Raw genomic sequence first — 16,264 nt, forward strand, 5'->3', positions numbered from 1 at the left:
CCGCTGAACCAGAGAGCGCTCTTTCCTTCATCTAGGGCACAAGGAAAGCCAAAACGCCTTCAACTATTCGTCTATGCAACACGCATGTCCCTAGAGTACGTATAGTTGTATCCAGGAGATTTAATGGACGTCGCTTCACATGCGTTGATTCATTCGCGCGTGATTGCGTTCAATTCACCTCATTTTCAATTTTTATTTTTCAAAGACTCGCTGGTGTCTCCTTTTTTATGCCTTTTTCAATTCAAGGAAAATAGCGAATAAGTCTTAAAGACAACTGTAAATATTCCTTTAAATGTTTTTGAGCAACAATACGAGCCTAAAGATTTCTCAATAAATATTTTAGAGAAACGGTTTTGGCATCAATGGCGGGCAGTTCTAAAACTCCATTACTTTTTTTCACTTGATTTGTTTAATCATTATGCAAATAGTGGCTCAACTAAAATTTCTGCGATTTAATGTATTTTCCGAAGGAGCACTATTGTTCTCTTTTTAAATTAAATTTTGTAGACAATAGGAACTGTAATTCAGTCGTTCTGACCGAATGGGGTTTTACTGTTTATTATTTTTTCTCCGTGTATCTCAGCTAAAAATGCCACAAATCCTTGAGTATCATCGACGAATAAGTGGTGGTAATTTTTTTAAGCGGTACGTCATGCGGAAACGGTGTAACCTTAGTCAGGAGATAGAGAGCAACTTTAATATTTTCGGAATAAGGCGGCCTTTCATAGAACACGTTCACGAAGAAAATGTATCTTTGAATAGCAAACCGTGTTTATGCGCCCATTTAACAACACATGTAGCCAAGTTACGACAAGTAATTGGAGGGGCTCAGAGAAAATATGTTTGTTCGTTTAGTTTTCTGTAATTTTTCTTCCAGCTATTAGAATTATCACGTTAAAGTTAAAGCGTGCCACACAATGATTGAAAATTTGTAGGTATGAGAAGCATTACAACTGTTTACAGTTTGAAAAGTACAATGTGTCGAACTAGGAGTATAGCCTGTAGTTGTGTTTAAGTTAAGAATGAGGGTTTGTGTAACAGATACGAAAATTCTCTACCCTTCACAGTGAATTATACATCATCATTACATACATACATCACTTCATACATACATAATTTTATTTTTATAAACCACTGCTTTTTTTTTATTAACAAACCAAGATTCTTTTTGTGGAAAAACGTTCCTGATTTCTTGGCTGAAATGCTAAAAAGCAATTGTAGGACACAAATCTACCTCAAAATGTTTCTCTGACGTGGAATGAATTTTCACTTCTATTTCACAATCAGATGAAGTGTTCTTTTATTAAAAAACCTCTTTCAGCTTTCATGAGAAAAGAATAAAGAAACCAGGCCTGAGCGCCTTCCGATAACTTTAATTTAAACTAATGAGAGGAAACCTGCTGCCTGAGAGAACAAGCTGTGGAGTCAGGTCGTGATTTTTCTTTCTCTCGAAAGAAGTGACTGTAAGCACGAGTCGACGCAAAAAAAGGATAAAATTAGTCCAGATGAAGAATCGAACCGTCAAAACACATCGAGTAAAGTTTAGAAATGACTAAATGACTACCTGGATTCTCAATTTAGTATATCGATGTAGGTGACGACATATTTGAGCACTTAATTATTTTCGTCGCGCCTGGAGCCAGGCAACCAAAGAATGTGTGGCCGAGAATCTTCCTCAAGGGCCAGAATTTGTCACCCAAGTTGTCACTTTGAACTAATATATGAGTACCAAAACCTAACATTCCTCGTATTTAGCGAGCAGCTAAATTGGTAAAAACCATAAAAAAAGCAATCAAGGAACATCCGCGCATAGCGGCCCTTTATAAAAAACGTGGTGGGTACGCGGTATACCCCTGGCCGCTACGCAGTCCAACACCCAGAGGGCGCTTCGCGCACTTTAAGGCCCCTCCATGAGTTAATCCTAATGAGTTAATCTTAATTAGGCGGACTCATCTAGAGACCATCTCATATGGATAGCCGCAATAATGATGAAAATCGACCGGATAGATCTTTAGTACAAACTGTGACACGAAATGAACATTTAAATTTTTTCAAATGGGAGAATTTGCAACTTTATCGCATTACAAAAAAAAAGAAGAAAAAAAGAGGAAAAAAACTGGGTCTTACTTCAAAAATTTGAATACAATTGGAAAATCTAGAGTTTTTTTTTGTTAATAGTTGCAAAAATCATGTAAATCGGCCCAGTAGAACGGGTAGAACGAAATGAAAATTTAGTAACTGAGAGAGCCTACAGTCATGATTGAAAAATAATTCAACTTCATATACTATCTATCTTACATCGATCACATGTCTGTTTTTGGGTAAGTACCATGAATCACATGCACCAAAAATGTTTTCCATTCACCGAAAATGTTCGATAAAATGAGTAAAAAACAAAAATTAGTTAAAAATAAAAATTAGATAAAATTTAGTTGTTTTTCGTTTTCTGGATTTTTCCCGCGCTTCTAGAGCTGAGTACTTTCCGAGACAATTCAATTATGGATTAAGATTAAAATCATACCTTATAACTGTCATTTGCCCTGGCGGGTAAGTATACTGGAGCGTGATAACGAACTCGCATTTTGTTACTTCGCTGGCATGGGGGAATAACTAAACCCTAAGCTGAGCTCTGTCTCCAATTGACACTATGAATGCTGAGGCTCATGTGAAAATATAGTTACGACATCAGCGAAGCGATAATTTCAGGTAATTTTCACATGCGCCTACAAAATGAGCACGTCGGCAAAAGTTGCCGGGGGTCAGGTATCACCCTGAAAGTAATTATTTCCCGAGACAAGGATACACTCGCGATTGGCGTCGCACAATGGATCGTGTCAATAGTAGAAGTTAGACAAAATCTGGCAACTTTGAAAGCTTATATTTTCGAAAATATGACACCCAAAAAGTTTAAATGTAATTGCATTGGTTTCTTTGTGGAATTTTCTTTCTAAAACACCCCTTAAAAATCGACTTTGTGACGAAATAAACATTAAAATTTGCAATTTTAGTCCAAAATTCCATGTCCGACCTTTTCCATTAGCGCGTTCCTCTGTGCGGTGTCTGTTCGGCCGGTTCGATGAATTTCGATATTTTCTCATTTATCGGTAGATGTAACATCCAGAAGGACATCGATTCATCGCGTTATCACGCAAGATTGTATACAAGACCCGGATGCGTGGAAAATTACTTGTTGCCGGATGAAAAGTTGTAGTATCTATGAAAGAAGAATATTCTAGAGATCTAACACTGGCTGAGCAAGCAGCATAGATAGGTACGACAAAATTAGCATTTGCGGCTAGGCCAAGGGAAAAATTTCTCCTGAATCTATCATTTTTGTATTTTCACGATTTTTTTATTTCTTTTTACACAACCGGCTATCTCCAACGAAGATCGAGGGGCTTGGAAGACAAGGCGCGTAAGTGCAGTTTTTGCTGTTTCGAGAAATACGTGTTTGAAGTTTCGAAATTACATGGATCTTTATTGTGGGAAAAAGTTCAAACTGACTTTTTGATGCTTAAAAATTGAAATTTGGGAGTATACTTGTAGTAGTTACGTTGTATTTAAATAAAATGCCTCGATGAAAAAAAAAAAATAAAAAAAAGAATGAAAAGAAACCGTACTTACTGATCTCCCGTTCAGTCTGACAACTACGCCGAGGAAAAGAATCAGGCTCGCGGGTAAAATTACAGATAGCAGCAACATTATATATTTGACAATACACAAGTCACGGTGCGTAAAATCATCCGGCGAAGAAAACACACTCCGACCTTGAGTGTGATTGAAAACTCTATCATTTTCCGAGGAGCAAGCATGATAATTAAATCTAGTATCAACGCTGCTTTTGCAGAACTGCATTTTCTAGACTGAATTCCGCCCGCAAGTCGTCTCTCATACGCGCTGTCCGTATCAATCAATCGACTATAATTTTGCAACCAGAAACCACTTTTTCTCATCCAAAAAAGTACCTACCTGAAGGGGGAGACCCATGGTACATATCGATGGTGAAATTGCAAAAATAAGTATTATATCTCGGTTTGCGGCGTTGCAAACTTCCTATCATACTTTATTTTCTACATGGAAAACTACAGAGCATTATTTTTGGAAAATTTCAGTGATTCCCCTCTTTTTATGAAGAATATTCTGTGAAAACTTCAAGCAGTCATGACGTTGGTTTGGACCCCTTTTAAAAATTGAATAGTAGCGGCGATTTCGTAACACCTTTTTTTTTCACCGTAGATATTCTGCTCCTATTAATTAAGTGTTAAGTTAAAAAGATAGAACCTCAAAACAAGAATATTTGGTATGTGGAATAGACGAATTTCCTAGCGTTCTATAGGAGAGGCAAAATGCAACATCAATACAAATCTGTTACTACACGATTAAAAATAATTGAATATGGCTCGAGTCAGTTAAATCGTGGATCAAATCAGAGACAATTTTAACTTGGAATCAATTAAGGAATAATTATGAGTAATTTAACCGGTTCATGTCCGTTAGAATCAAATGAATTTAAATATAGTCAACTTTGACTTGAGGGTAGAGTCAAAGTTAACTCAATCTCATCGTCAGTGCGGGCATAGATTATTATTATCAACAGTGTAGTAAATGGAAGGGCAGTTTTTCTTCGATATGTCGTAAATAACGCTTGGGCAAAATATTTCCAGGCTGTGATTAATTATATAAATGACAGGTAGAAACACAGTCAAAGAAATAACTGTCAAACAAAAAACAATAGTCATGGTGCTGATTTAAAGAGCTGCACTCTCTTAAGAAGCTTTGAGCGACGCACAGTGGATCGAGTCAATTAGAAAGGTCGAACATGACATTTTTTTTTAAAACTGCAAATTTTGATGTTTATTTCGTCACATTTTAAATTTTAAGGGGTGCCTCTAGAAGATAATTTCACGAGGAAACGAACTGATCCACTTTCAGAACCTCAAAGTTTTGTATAAACGGAGTTATAAGCGTTTAAAGCTGCCTTTTGTCCGACCTTTCCCATTGACACGATCCACTGTGCGGCAAGGGGAGAAAAACACGAGCCACTTATGCAATTCTTGTTTGTAAATCTTTCAGTCAGATTTGCTAGTGAAGCTGAAAGATGGCTAATTTTTCAAGGAGTGATTATAGGCGATGACACAACAAAACAGGCTTGCTGCCGCGCAAATGACACGTTTGTAATGGATCCCTCATCCGCGCGCGTGATCTACCCAAGACTTGCCAAATAATTGTTGATGATTCCCCTTCGGGTTTTATTTGAGCGGAGTGTTATCAGCTTACAATTTTGCAACAGGAAAACTACGTATTTCAGCTCGGAACGTTGCAAAACACTTATCGCGCGTCAATTTTTTGACGTGCGTAATCAACGTATTGATCGCACCAAGAAAAACCTTCCAAGATCCTTAAATATTTTATGAAGACTTGAATCGATAGTTTTTTGGTCGCACAGTTGTTATTCGACTTAGGATACAGATTATTTTCCTACCGTGTGCCATTAAATGTAAGTACGTAGATTTTTTATGTCAATTCTAGGAGGTTTGTGTACAACTTGTACAATTTTTACGCGATTTTTATGCGACATATTGCATTATACATATATTGAGGAATCTTCCCTCTCCCTACCTGCAAGAAAAAAAATGTAAAATTTTTTGATAATCTCAATAAGTCATTGAAAACGTATAAATTCGCACGTGTCTCAAATATAAAACCACTCAGGTGCCCTACTTGCAAGCAATTCCTCATTGAGGGTTGGGAAAAGAGGCTTAAAAAAATTAGTACGAATCTAACTGTTGAGATGCATTAATTTGAAGAATATTATGTTAAGCTTAACGTTGCATTCGACGTTAAATGGAAGAAAAGCATTGTTGCCAACCAGAAAAAAAATCGCCGATTTAAGGAAGTACCCATTTTAAAGTCACGCTGCCACTCGGATGAATATGGCTCATTGGCGTGGCGTGAATGATAGACTATCGATACTTCTCCATTTGAAGCCATGGTAAAGAATGGATTTCTAGGTGTTGGTTGTGAACACCCTGTTTATCGATCCTTTTCCACAGCTTTAAATGACAGATCAATCAATGTATCGCAAAGCATGCTACGCCACAAGTACGGTTCTGATTTCCAATGTGTAGGAGGTCGTTCTGGAAAAAAATCATCACTTATTGTGTTGATCAAATTTCCTTGTATAGTTCTTGGAACTAAATAAGTACCGAGTATTTCACGAAAACCAATCAAACCTTGCAATAGCCTGATAATTTATGACCCACAATAATGAAAAAGTGCATTCATCAGAGGGAAACATAGCCATGATTTGATCGTTTATCATGAAACCATAAATTTAATGGGGAATTAAAGAAGAAACAGATCAAATCAGCTTGTTGAAATCCAAACATCACTCAAATTAGGAAAATTTTTGGGGTATTGATGCAAATAAGTCTCGTCTGAAGATAATCTGAAGCGGAAATGAGCCATTCACCATTTCTGCCGTGCTAAGGAAGGACGCCGTATGAGCCTTTATATGTTGCTAAGTTTCTTTCGATAAAAACCCGAATTTACTGGAAAAATAGGGAATATTTTTCCCCAAAAATTTCAGACAATTTTGTACGCAATTTAATCTAAAATATCTGAAAATTTCAAGGCAAAATATGCACGAATGCCGTCAAAAGTACGTACTTTATCAAAGGAAATCTGGCAACTCCCGAATACTCATACGGCGTTCTTCCTTAGCACGGCAGATTTGGTATGGGCCCTAAAACGCATAAGAGCACATTATTACCGAAGCTCATGTCTAAATTGAGACAGTATTATCTTTCTTGCTGCAAAATGATGGTCGTAAACTTTGCCGGTAGATTAATGAGGTGGACTGCCTCTGCCGTGCTAAGGAAGAACGCTGTATGAGCCTTCAGACGTTGCAATGTTCATCCAATAAAGAACGAATTTCCAAGGAAAATTGTGAATATCTTTTTCCAAATTTTTAAACGACGTTGTCAGTAATTCAGACTAAAATATCTGAAAATTTCAAAGATAAATATGTATAACTTTCTTATAAAATAAAAGGTGTATTGGGGGAGATTCGGCAACGTTTGGAGGCTCATACGGCGTTTTTCCTGAACACAGCAGTGCTAGCCACATATCTACAGGGAAGCTGATTTGCAAGGATGATGCGCGTAATCGTCAAACTATGTAGTAATCTTTTTATGACGAATCGTAATCGCTACCTTAAATGCGAATATGCGCGCGAGAGAGAGTGGGGGGAGGGGGATGGGAGAGGATTTGATGTTACGTTTTTCTATCAAAAGAACTATGTACATTAACACATTAGCCCTGAGACCCATAAGAATATATGAATAACAGGGCTCACGTCATAATGCACTTAGTTCCGTTTGACAGAAACACGTCCATTTATGCTCTTCGCGACATCAGGTCTGCTGAAATGCAGGAGACGAACTGAACGTATGCTAAAAGAACGCACGTGCATACGATTTGCGTGCGACATAGTTCCTTTTGACGTAAATACGTCAAACTCATTGAACCTTTCGAGAACTCCTCTGATTAATTTTCTTGCGACGCTTTATTTCTCCCTGTAAAATGACCAAAAACGGAAGGGCATTAACCTTGCTTGCGAGTAAAACATTGAAATGCGATCAGGAAAGCAAGAAGGAAAAAAAATGAGCCAATTCAAATCGTTTTAGATTTTTCCCACTCGCCTGATCGCTTCTTCTTTCTGACTGGAGCTTCTCTCTAGAGGAATGTAATTTTAATTATTGCATGAAAAGGTGCACTCCTCTTGCGAATAATTAAAGGATTAAAGCCAAAATAAATATATTATCCCCCTCCTCCTCTTTTTGATTGAGGTTAACGAGAATTTGAGGGCAGGGAGTGGGCTAAAGTGGGTCCAATAAAACGGTGTTGCCAAAAACCAAGGTAGGTGATCATACACTTGAAAAAAAAAAACACATTGGCTCCAGAGTCCAGACTCTTAAAAACATCGACAAGAAAAAATACTCTTGATTCAATCAGATTCAAGCTTAAATTAAGAACCAAGCCTCTTAGTTTGAGCGGATTTTCTTTTGATTTAAGCTTAAATCTGATTGAAGCAAGAGTCCTTTTTCTTGTCAATTTTTTCAAGAGTCTGGACTCTAGATCCAATATGTTTTTTTCCCAGTGTGGGCGGTTCGAGTTCTCCATCCTTGGGGTGTCACATTCGTTTGACTTCAGGTGAGGGGGGGGGGGGGGTTTTAACCTCCGGTAAGAGGTAGTCCCAGGGGTCCATCCCAAGAAATTTGTCAGTTTTTCCCTCGCCAAGAGTTTAAATTTGACGTGAAAAATCACTTTTGTTCCAGGCAACACGACTGAAACATGAAATGGTTTGTTACAATGTGAAATTATGCTTTTTTGGGAATGTCTACAGTCAATTTTCTCTCTGAAGAAAATGTGTAACAATTATTTCAATTGGAATAATAATCTAGCATTAAAACACGGTACAGTCGATATTTCTATGTAGAAAATGAATCACCACCGGGTACCTGCAGCGTAGCAATCCGAGATATGCTTTTTTTGCAGGTTCATCGAAACGTTTTAGAACAAAAAGCGTCAAATTAAATAGAATGAGACTGAAAGCTTCGAACAAAAAATTAATGAATGAAAAAGAGGCAACGTCGCTCCGAGGTAGACGTTTGATGATTAACATTAGTGAATAGAGCGGGTTGATAAGGTTGCTTGAATGGACTGATTGAATTTTTATGACTCAATTACGCGGATTAGCATAGGCCGTAGGTGAGATACCATCAATCCTGCCGGCCAATTGGGGCCGTCGGTATCGCGTGGACTGTACATCGGTGGCCCATAAGACGACACATTTGGGAATTCGAACTGCTCGTGGAAATTGGCCCGTGCGAAATGCACGAACTTTACGCCGTTCGCATATAAATTGCCATCGGACTGGTTCCACGGAAAGAGGTGAGAGTGTTTTAAATTTGATTGGTTCCGACGATTTGTTGGCTTGAACTTGTCTCGTTTGTCGTCGCTTAAATTGTTGCCTAATTTCACTATCTCTGTTTCAGGTAACGGCTTCAGCTTGACCACTTGTCTCAACCAATTACTGTGATCACCGTTTTTTTGCTGAGCGAGAGATGAGATGACAGGAGAGCGCAAGGTGAGAATAAAAAATCTGCATGTCTAACGGCTCATCTGGTCGGATGTATGCCAAAATGTCCGTCTACACTGGAAGATTTAAAAAAAAAAAAAAAAAAAAAAAAAAAAAAAAAAAAAAAAAAAAAAAAAAAAAAAAACGAAAAAGCTTATAGTTAGGAATTGAATTGAACTTCAGGATTAGAGTTTGAGGACTGGCTTGGCTTGGGCAGAATTTTGTCCCCAAGCGTTTTCACTTTTAGAGTTAGCAGATTTTTTTTTATTTTTTATTTTATTTTATTTTTTATTATTTCCATTAGACTAAGAAGTAAAATACTTACTTAGATCAACTTGTATCGGATTGAAGGACCCTCCCAAAATTGGAATGCAGTTAGGCTTGTTCCGAATAACCCGGCTCCGAGGGGGGATTGCACTACGCAAAAAAAGTCTGTCTAAAGCAGAATTCTAACTCCCTTCGGTATTAAATGAACTCTTGCATGGGTTTCGTTCCGGCTCGTTAGTTAGTCTTGCACAGTCTTTACGTCGTGATTTCTTTTAATTGTATGTGCTTACTATCCAACGAATGTTACCGGTCTTAATCAGTGGCGAGGCGTGAATTGCGATGTATTGATTGATATGTAATTTAAACCTACGGTATAGAATCGATTATTAAGGTGTTCGCTGCGAACACCCTGTTTATCGATCCTTTTCCATAGGTTTAAATGGCAGATCATTCGATATATCGCAAAGCACGCCACGCTACTGGTCCTAATGGAATACGAGGAATTTATTCTAAACAAAACGGTGTGCAAATCTGCCGCGCTAAGGTAGAACGTCGTATGAACATTTGAGAGTTGTCAACTTTCCTCGAATAAAATGTTTATTTTCGAGAAAAGTTATGAATGTTTTTCGTTAAAATTTTCAGACTTTTTAGACTAAATTACGAACAAAACCCTCTGAAAAATCGTAATAGAACTATTCACAATTTTTCCTGAAAATTCGTGATTTTCGGGGGAAATTTGGCAACGCCTGAAGGTTCGTGCGGCGTTTTTCCTTAGCACGGCAGAAATGAACTAATAATCCAAAGGCGCGGTGAAGCACACCGAATCTTATTGCGCAGCTCTTTTTGATAAAATGTATTCGTAAATAAAACTCCTATAGTATAAATATCTGCGTAGAATTGCACTTATGTATTTTTCTGAAGTCTTTCTTCGTAGATAGGTAGCGATTTTTTTCCTTAAATGAATCCAATTGCCGGCGGCAAAAATAAGGAAAAGGCCTTATGAATTTTTACAGAGAGTCCTTTTCTACTCGATCAAATCGTTATTTTGTCTCCGGTCAGCAAACAAATCAGAATTTCAATTAAAGTAAAAATTGACCATGGACACTCAACAAAATGCCTGATTTGACTATTTGACTGCGACATGGATCCATAAGCCACAGCTGTAAGTGCCATCTTCTGCATACTTTCGTGGTTGCATTTTGGACGCACAACAAACACATTTTCAGGTTAAAAATTGGTAGAAGAAGGCGGCACTTTACTGGAAAGCTCTGTTTTTATTGGCTCTCATGCATCTACGGCTGTCTTGAAGAAAAACTGTGTCATTTTTTGTGCACTTATGGCGTTTTCATACGCCTCGTTTTCATTAAATTACGATGAATTTTGCTGTTTTAGCTGTCTCAGTACTTTCATCTAAAAGAGTTTAGACGAATTTTCCAGAAAACTCGATTTCGAAAATTTTGCGCTTACGGCTCTCTTCGCTATCACGGCAGACTTCCCCTTTAATAAAGGTACTCCGTTCTGTGGTTAGGCAACTGTTGGAAGAATCTAGATACGTGATTGCTACAGCTGCCATCTGCCAAGTGTGCGGTGAGTGTTGTACCAAGTCCGGGCAAGCACCCTCGGCGAAGATGCCACCAGTGTCACGTCGGATCAGCGTCCGGACTCCGGTGGCCGAGTCCCGCGGCGCGGCGTGGACAGAGGGCGTCGCGACGCGGGCGTCCCGGAACGACCCACGCCAGCGCCACCGAGCGTCTCGACGCCGCGCGCCGTGCCGCATGAGAGACCGCGACCGCAAGCTGCACTTCCGCACGGCGCCGCGACGCCCAGCCTTGCCACATCGCGCTGAATTCCTCGTATTGTCACACTCGCAGAGAAGGTCTCCGCGAGCAGCCTGGCAATGTCCACGGTTCTTTTTCGTAGATCTGGAGTACCTGTGGATATAGTATTATGTGCCAAGTTCGGCAACTATGCTGACCACGAGCTGGGTTTACCCGTACACTCATAGGTCACGCCAGAAAAATCAGCACTCCCGAGCTCACAAGCATAACTTACGCCACGATTGCTCAGCGAGCAGAACGCTTGAGAGGTAAACGACCGATCGTAGCAAGTATGCAATTACTAGACTATAATGCGTTTTATGGGATCACTTTCAGTTTCAAGAATTATTTTTTAAATACATATTTTTTTCTTTTTAAAAAAAAAAATTAGTCAAGCAAGTGTATAAAAATTCAGCACCGACGCGGAGTCTTTAATTGAATAATGTGAAGGGAAGTGAGGTTTTTTTTGAAAGAAAGAAGGAAAGAAAGAAAAATAATTAATCATCAACGCTCGTAACACCACTTAAGCGTGATCTTTGGAAAGTAATATGACCATAAATACTCGATTCTCGGTGCACTGAGTTTTCTAGAGTTGGGTGGGATAATCGGATTTTAAAAATTTGGCAGAAAACCCACTGTTATCGTTTTAAATAAAATGAAGTTTCGGCGTGGTTTCTTTATTTTTCGCCAACAGAGGGCGTATAAAGCAACTTCGTACCCTAATCATGACAAATTAGAATGTTATGTTTCTTCTTCTCGAAACCACATTCTTTTTATTTGCAACCTCCAACCGCCATAGCTCCGGTTTTATTGACATTTTTGGGCCGGAGCCAGAAACTTTTCAAAAGGGCCCCAAGGGTAAAGAAAATACTCTGCTGAGGAATCTGTGTAGACTTCACCAGTTCAAAATGGGCGTTTGGAAGGTTTCCTCCTTCCCAAAAAGAATATTTATTTGAATCAATGAGTAGTCTTGAATTATGAGGTGTCCTTACTGACAAGAGGGTAAAATAGCGCTAGTTCCACATTTTGCGAGGAAAGCAAGGCAAAAACTTCCAGTTAGAGTAAAACCATTGGCGAGGCGTGAATGATCGATAATCGATGTGTATCCGTTTGAAGCTATGACAAAGAATCAACCATTAAGGTGTTCGCTGCGAACACCCTGTTAATCGATCCTTTATCATGGGTTTAAATGGCAGATCAATCTGTACATCGCAAAGCACGCCACGCCACTGAGTAAAACATGTCGTCGGAAACCAAAATTTTCGAAAGCGCAATATTTCGGCTATTATTGAACGTAAGAAGTCACTGTTCGGACAGATCTGATTTCTTTAAGCTAATCTACAAGAAGCACCAAACCCGATTCTGTGACCAGCGCAATTGACTCATTCATTGGAAAAAAACACGTTGCATCTTGAGTCCAGACTCGTGAAAAAATTAACAAGAAAAAGGACTCTTGATTCAATCAGATTTAAGCTTAAATCAAAAGGAAATCCGCTCAAATTAAGAGGCTTGGTTCTTGATGTAAGCTTAAATCTGATTGAATCAAGAGTAATTTTTCTTGTCGATGTTTTCAAGAGTCTGGACTCTAGATCCAATGTGTTTTTTTTCCAGTGTTCCGGGAGGGTTCTGCACTCTGCAGGCTATTTTTCCGGTTAATTTTTGGAGGCAGTCAAATTTTCAAAGTTACAAAATTCAAAGTAGGGTCAAACACAGTTCTATAATGTAATATTAATGTCTTGTAGCGATCAATGTGGCAGCGAGGAGAGCGATCGTGGAGTATGGTGGTATAGTCTTCGACCTTGCGCGCGGTCTCCGCGGGAGTAGCTATTCGCCTTGAGACGCGCGCGCGCGCGCGCTCACACCGACACGAACTCTCGCTCCAGCGCGAGCCCGCGGCGCGCGGCGCTGCATCAGCCGAGTGTGCAGCTATTACATTATTAATTGCTAGCGCCGCGGGTCGAGTGGTCATCGTGTGCGATTCCTCGTCAAGAGGCCCGGCTCTCGAATCTCCTTGAGCTGTCGGAGTCGCCCCTCGGCACCCCCTAAAATTCGAATCTGTTCATCCCAAATCCTTTTTGTGGACCAGCGAATCTGATCCATTAGACTACTATTGGTGGTGGTGGTGGGTGTCAGATACGGAAAATTATGGATAATGGGCCGTTCAAGTATTACGTAACGCACTTGGGGGGGGGGGGGTGGTTAAATCCAGCGTTACGTAACAAGTTCGAGCTGGAGGGGGGGGGGGAGACTTTGAAAAAAACGTGCAAAAAACTGACCAAAAAAACCTTTAAAAAATGGTACTCTAATAACTTCTAATTCGATTCCTGAACTTCTGAAAACCAGTCAGATAACAAATACACAATAACAATAACAACAGGGCCGGATTTACCTACTTGCCGCCCATGGGCCGCCTGTATTTTGCCACCCTTTCTCATTCGTTTTGAAACATTGATACAAACCATCAAGTAAACGTGCCGGAGGAGGAGGAGTGCATAAGACGCGTTTACTCGTTTTGGGCATTTTTTTCTGAAAGCCCTGTCAACACTAGCAAAAGTTCACGGAACTTTGCGCGAAAATTAAGTTCCGTAAACCTATCTCTGTGTGGACGAGGCCTTTCATTTGTAGGAAAAGAACGAAAAAATTTTGAAAGAGTAAACATGAATGTGGTTTAATGATTTTAATTTCCGCCACTATTGCGTTTCACGCCGACCGCACTGTGTTTGGCGCAATGCGTGAAGTATCCCTACAGTCTTGTAGGCGCTATGCGTTTCACGCCGACCGCTGCTGACCGCACTGTTTTTGACGCAATGCGTGGAGTATTCATGCAGTCTTGTAGGCACTATGAGTTTCGCGGCGCCAACTGCTAGTGACCGCACTACGTTTAACGCATAGTACGTGAAGTATTCATGCAGTCTTGTAGGCGCTAATATGTGGGCGCGCCGAGGGCTTCTCTTTTCCATCTCAAGTCCTCTTCATCATTGCTCTCTGCGCCGCGCCGCTCCTGGCCAAATTGCGTATTTGGCTGCTCTCTCAACTAAACTAATGAAAGGCGCTGTCTCTTGTGTCACCGGCAGACGAACAAATTAGAAATTACTGTACTTTAAGTCTCAGGAAATAAGTGGTTTTTCCGCCTTTTCTGGTTTGTAATTTTTTTTTTCTGAATCAGATTTTTTCTTGATACCTATATATATATAAAGTCGCTTTATAACGCACTCTGGCGTTCTACGACACCCAAACGCCACATATGCCTGTCTTCCCAGAGGTTATCGGGCAACTGACACCGCAACATCTCTTCGTCAACGCCCTGCCGCCAACCCTTTACGGGACGTCCCCGTCGCCTCTTCCCAGGTGGTACCCAATCCAAAACTTGTTTGGGCAACCTCTCCTCCGACATTCTTTGCACATGACCATACCAGCATAACTGCCTGGACATGACGTCGTGCACGATATCTTTCTCAACCTTCATCACCTGGCGAATTCTCTCATTACGGACACGGTCCCGTCTCGAAATGCCGGCAGATCGCCGCCAAAAATCCATTTCAGTTGCCCTCAACATTTCTTGCGTTCTTTTTGTCAAAGGCCACACTTCACTACCATAGAGCACGATACTTTTAACGATGGCGTCATATATCCGGTGCTTGTTTGCCTTTGAGATGCTCTGATCCCAGAGCACCCCGTTCAGCATCGCGATGGCTCTCCTGCCCTGGATGATCCTGTCCTTAATTGCTCTATCCATCCTTCCATCCTGATCGAGCCAAACACCGAGATACTTATACTCGTCACACTCTTCGATGCGCCGTCCATCCTCAAGCTCTATGCTTTGCCGTTGATGCGCTGCTCCCACGACCAGGCTTCTCTGTCTTGGACACACTAACGTCCATGCCCCATTTCCGATATTCTTCGACCAACTTCCGCGTCATGTAATCTGCATCTTCCTCATCTTGAGCTACAACGATCTGGTCATCGGCAAAGCATAGAGTATAAAGGGTCTGCCCATCAACGAGTGGAACGCCCATTCCCGCAACCTTATTTTTCCATTCCTTTAACACGTGCTCTAGGTAAACCTTAAATAGTGTTGGTGACAAACAACAGCCTTGATACCTACATTTGAAAAAATCCTAACATTTGCTGCCCCCTAAATTTGCCGCCATGGACCGCGGCCCATGTGGCCACCCCTAAAGTACGGCCCTGATTCTGTAAATAACTTTTTCCTAGCGGATTCATGTGCATTCAGCGTGCAGATAAGTGCTTTTATGGAGTAACCAGAGACAGTCGTTCTTTATTGTCGAATGTAGCCCAGATCTGAGTCGAAGTTACGATGCCTCTGCTTCGAATAGCAGTATTGCACATTCACATGTACCCTAATAATCTGTGATATTTCGAATAAATGTGATTCGTATAAAGCATTGCACTCTCTTAGCGCGGCGTGCTCACGACGAGGCATAGTCGTCGCTTTTCTGGTGTAAGGGCATAATCCGATCTCCGTATGAGCCCCAGAGAACATGGATTTATAGCTTAAAAGAGCTCACGTGGAAATCGAGGTACGCCCTTACGTCAGAGAGGCGACGAGATGTATCATAGTTCTACCGTACTAAGAAAGAACGCCGTATGAGGCTTCAGTTGTTGCCACATTTCCTTCAAAAACACCGAATTTACTGAGAAAATTGTGAATATTTTTCCTCAAATTTTTCAGTCAATTTTGTTCGAGATTTAGTCTAAAATATCTGAAAATTTCAGGGAAAAGTATGCACAACTTTCCTCAGAAATACATGTTTTATTTTGGGAAATTCGGCAACTCTCGAAGGTTCATACGGCGTTTTTCCTTTTCACGGCAGAGTACAGGTCAGGCCAACGCACTTTCAAGGAATTTGGTACAATTTAAGCGTGGCGTGGGTAGAGATCCGTAGTAGACGAAGCTGGAAAAAAAGACAAAAGTGTGAGAAGGACAAAAGTTGCCAGATGTCGAGAGTATGTGGTAAATTCGTGTAGAATCACCTGATCAAAAACCACCTCTTTCGTCGAAGACTCGGCATCGCCG

At 40.4% G+C, this 16,264-nt stretch overlaps 2 protein-coding genes across 3 annotated transcripts in view; one reads left to right on the forward strand and one right to left on the reverse strand.

The window, feature by feature from the left end:
- Window positions 1-16,264, reverse strand: part of LOC109043588 (uncharacterized) — an 85,153-nt gene that overhangs the window by 47,720 nt on the left and 21,169 nt on the right. The window lies entirely within an intron of this gene.
- LOC109043589 (calcium/calmodulin-dependent protein kinase kinase 1) overlaps window positions 1-16,264 on the forward strand; it is a 168,063-nt gene that overhangs the window by 21,279 nt on the left and 130,520 nt on the right. The gene's annotated exons all lie outside the window — the stretch shown is intronic.

This window comes from Bemisia tabaci, chromosome 2 (genome assembly GCF_918797505.1).
Source record: "Bemisia tabaci chromosome 2, PGI_BMITA_v3".
Classification (NCBI taxonomy): Eukaryota; Metazoa; Arthropoda; class Insecta; order Hemiptera; family Aleyrodidae; genus Bemisia; species Bemisia tabaci.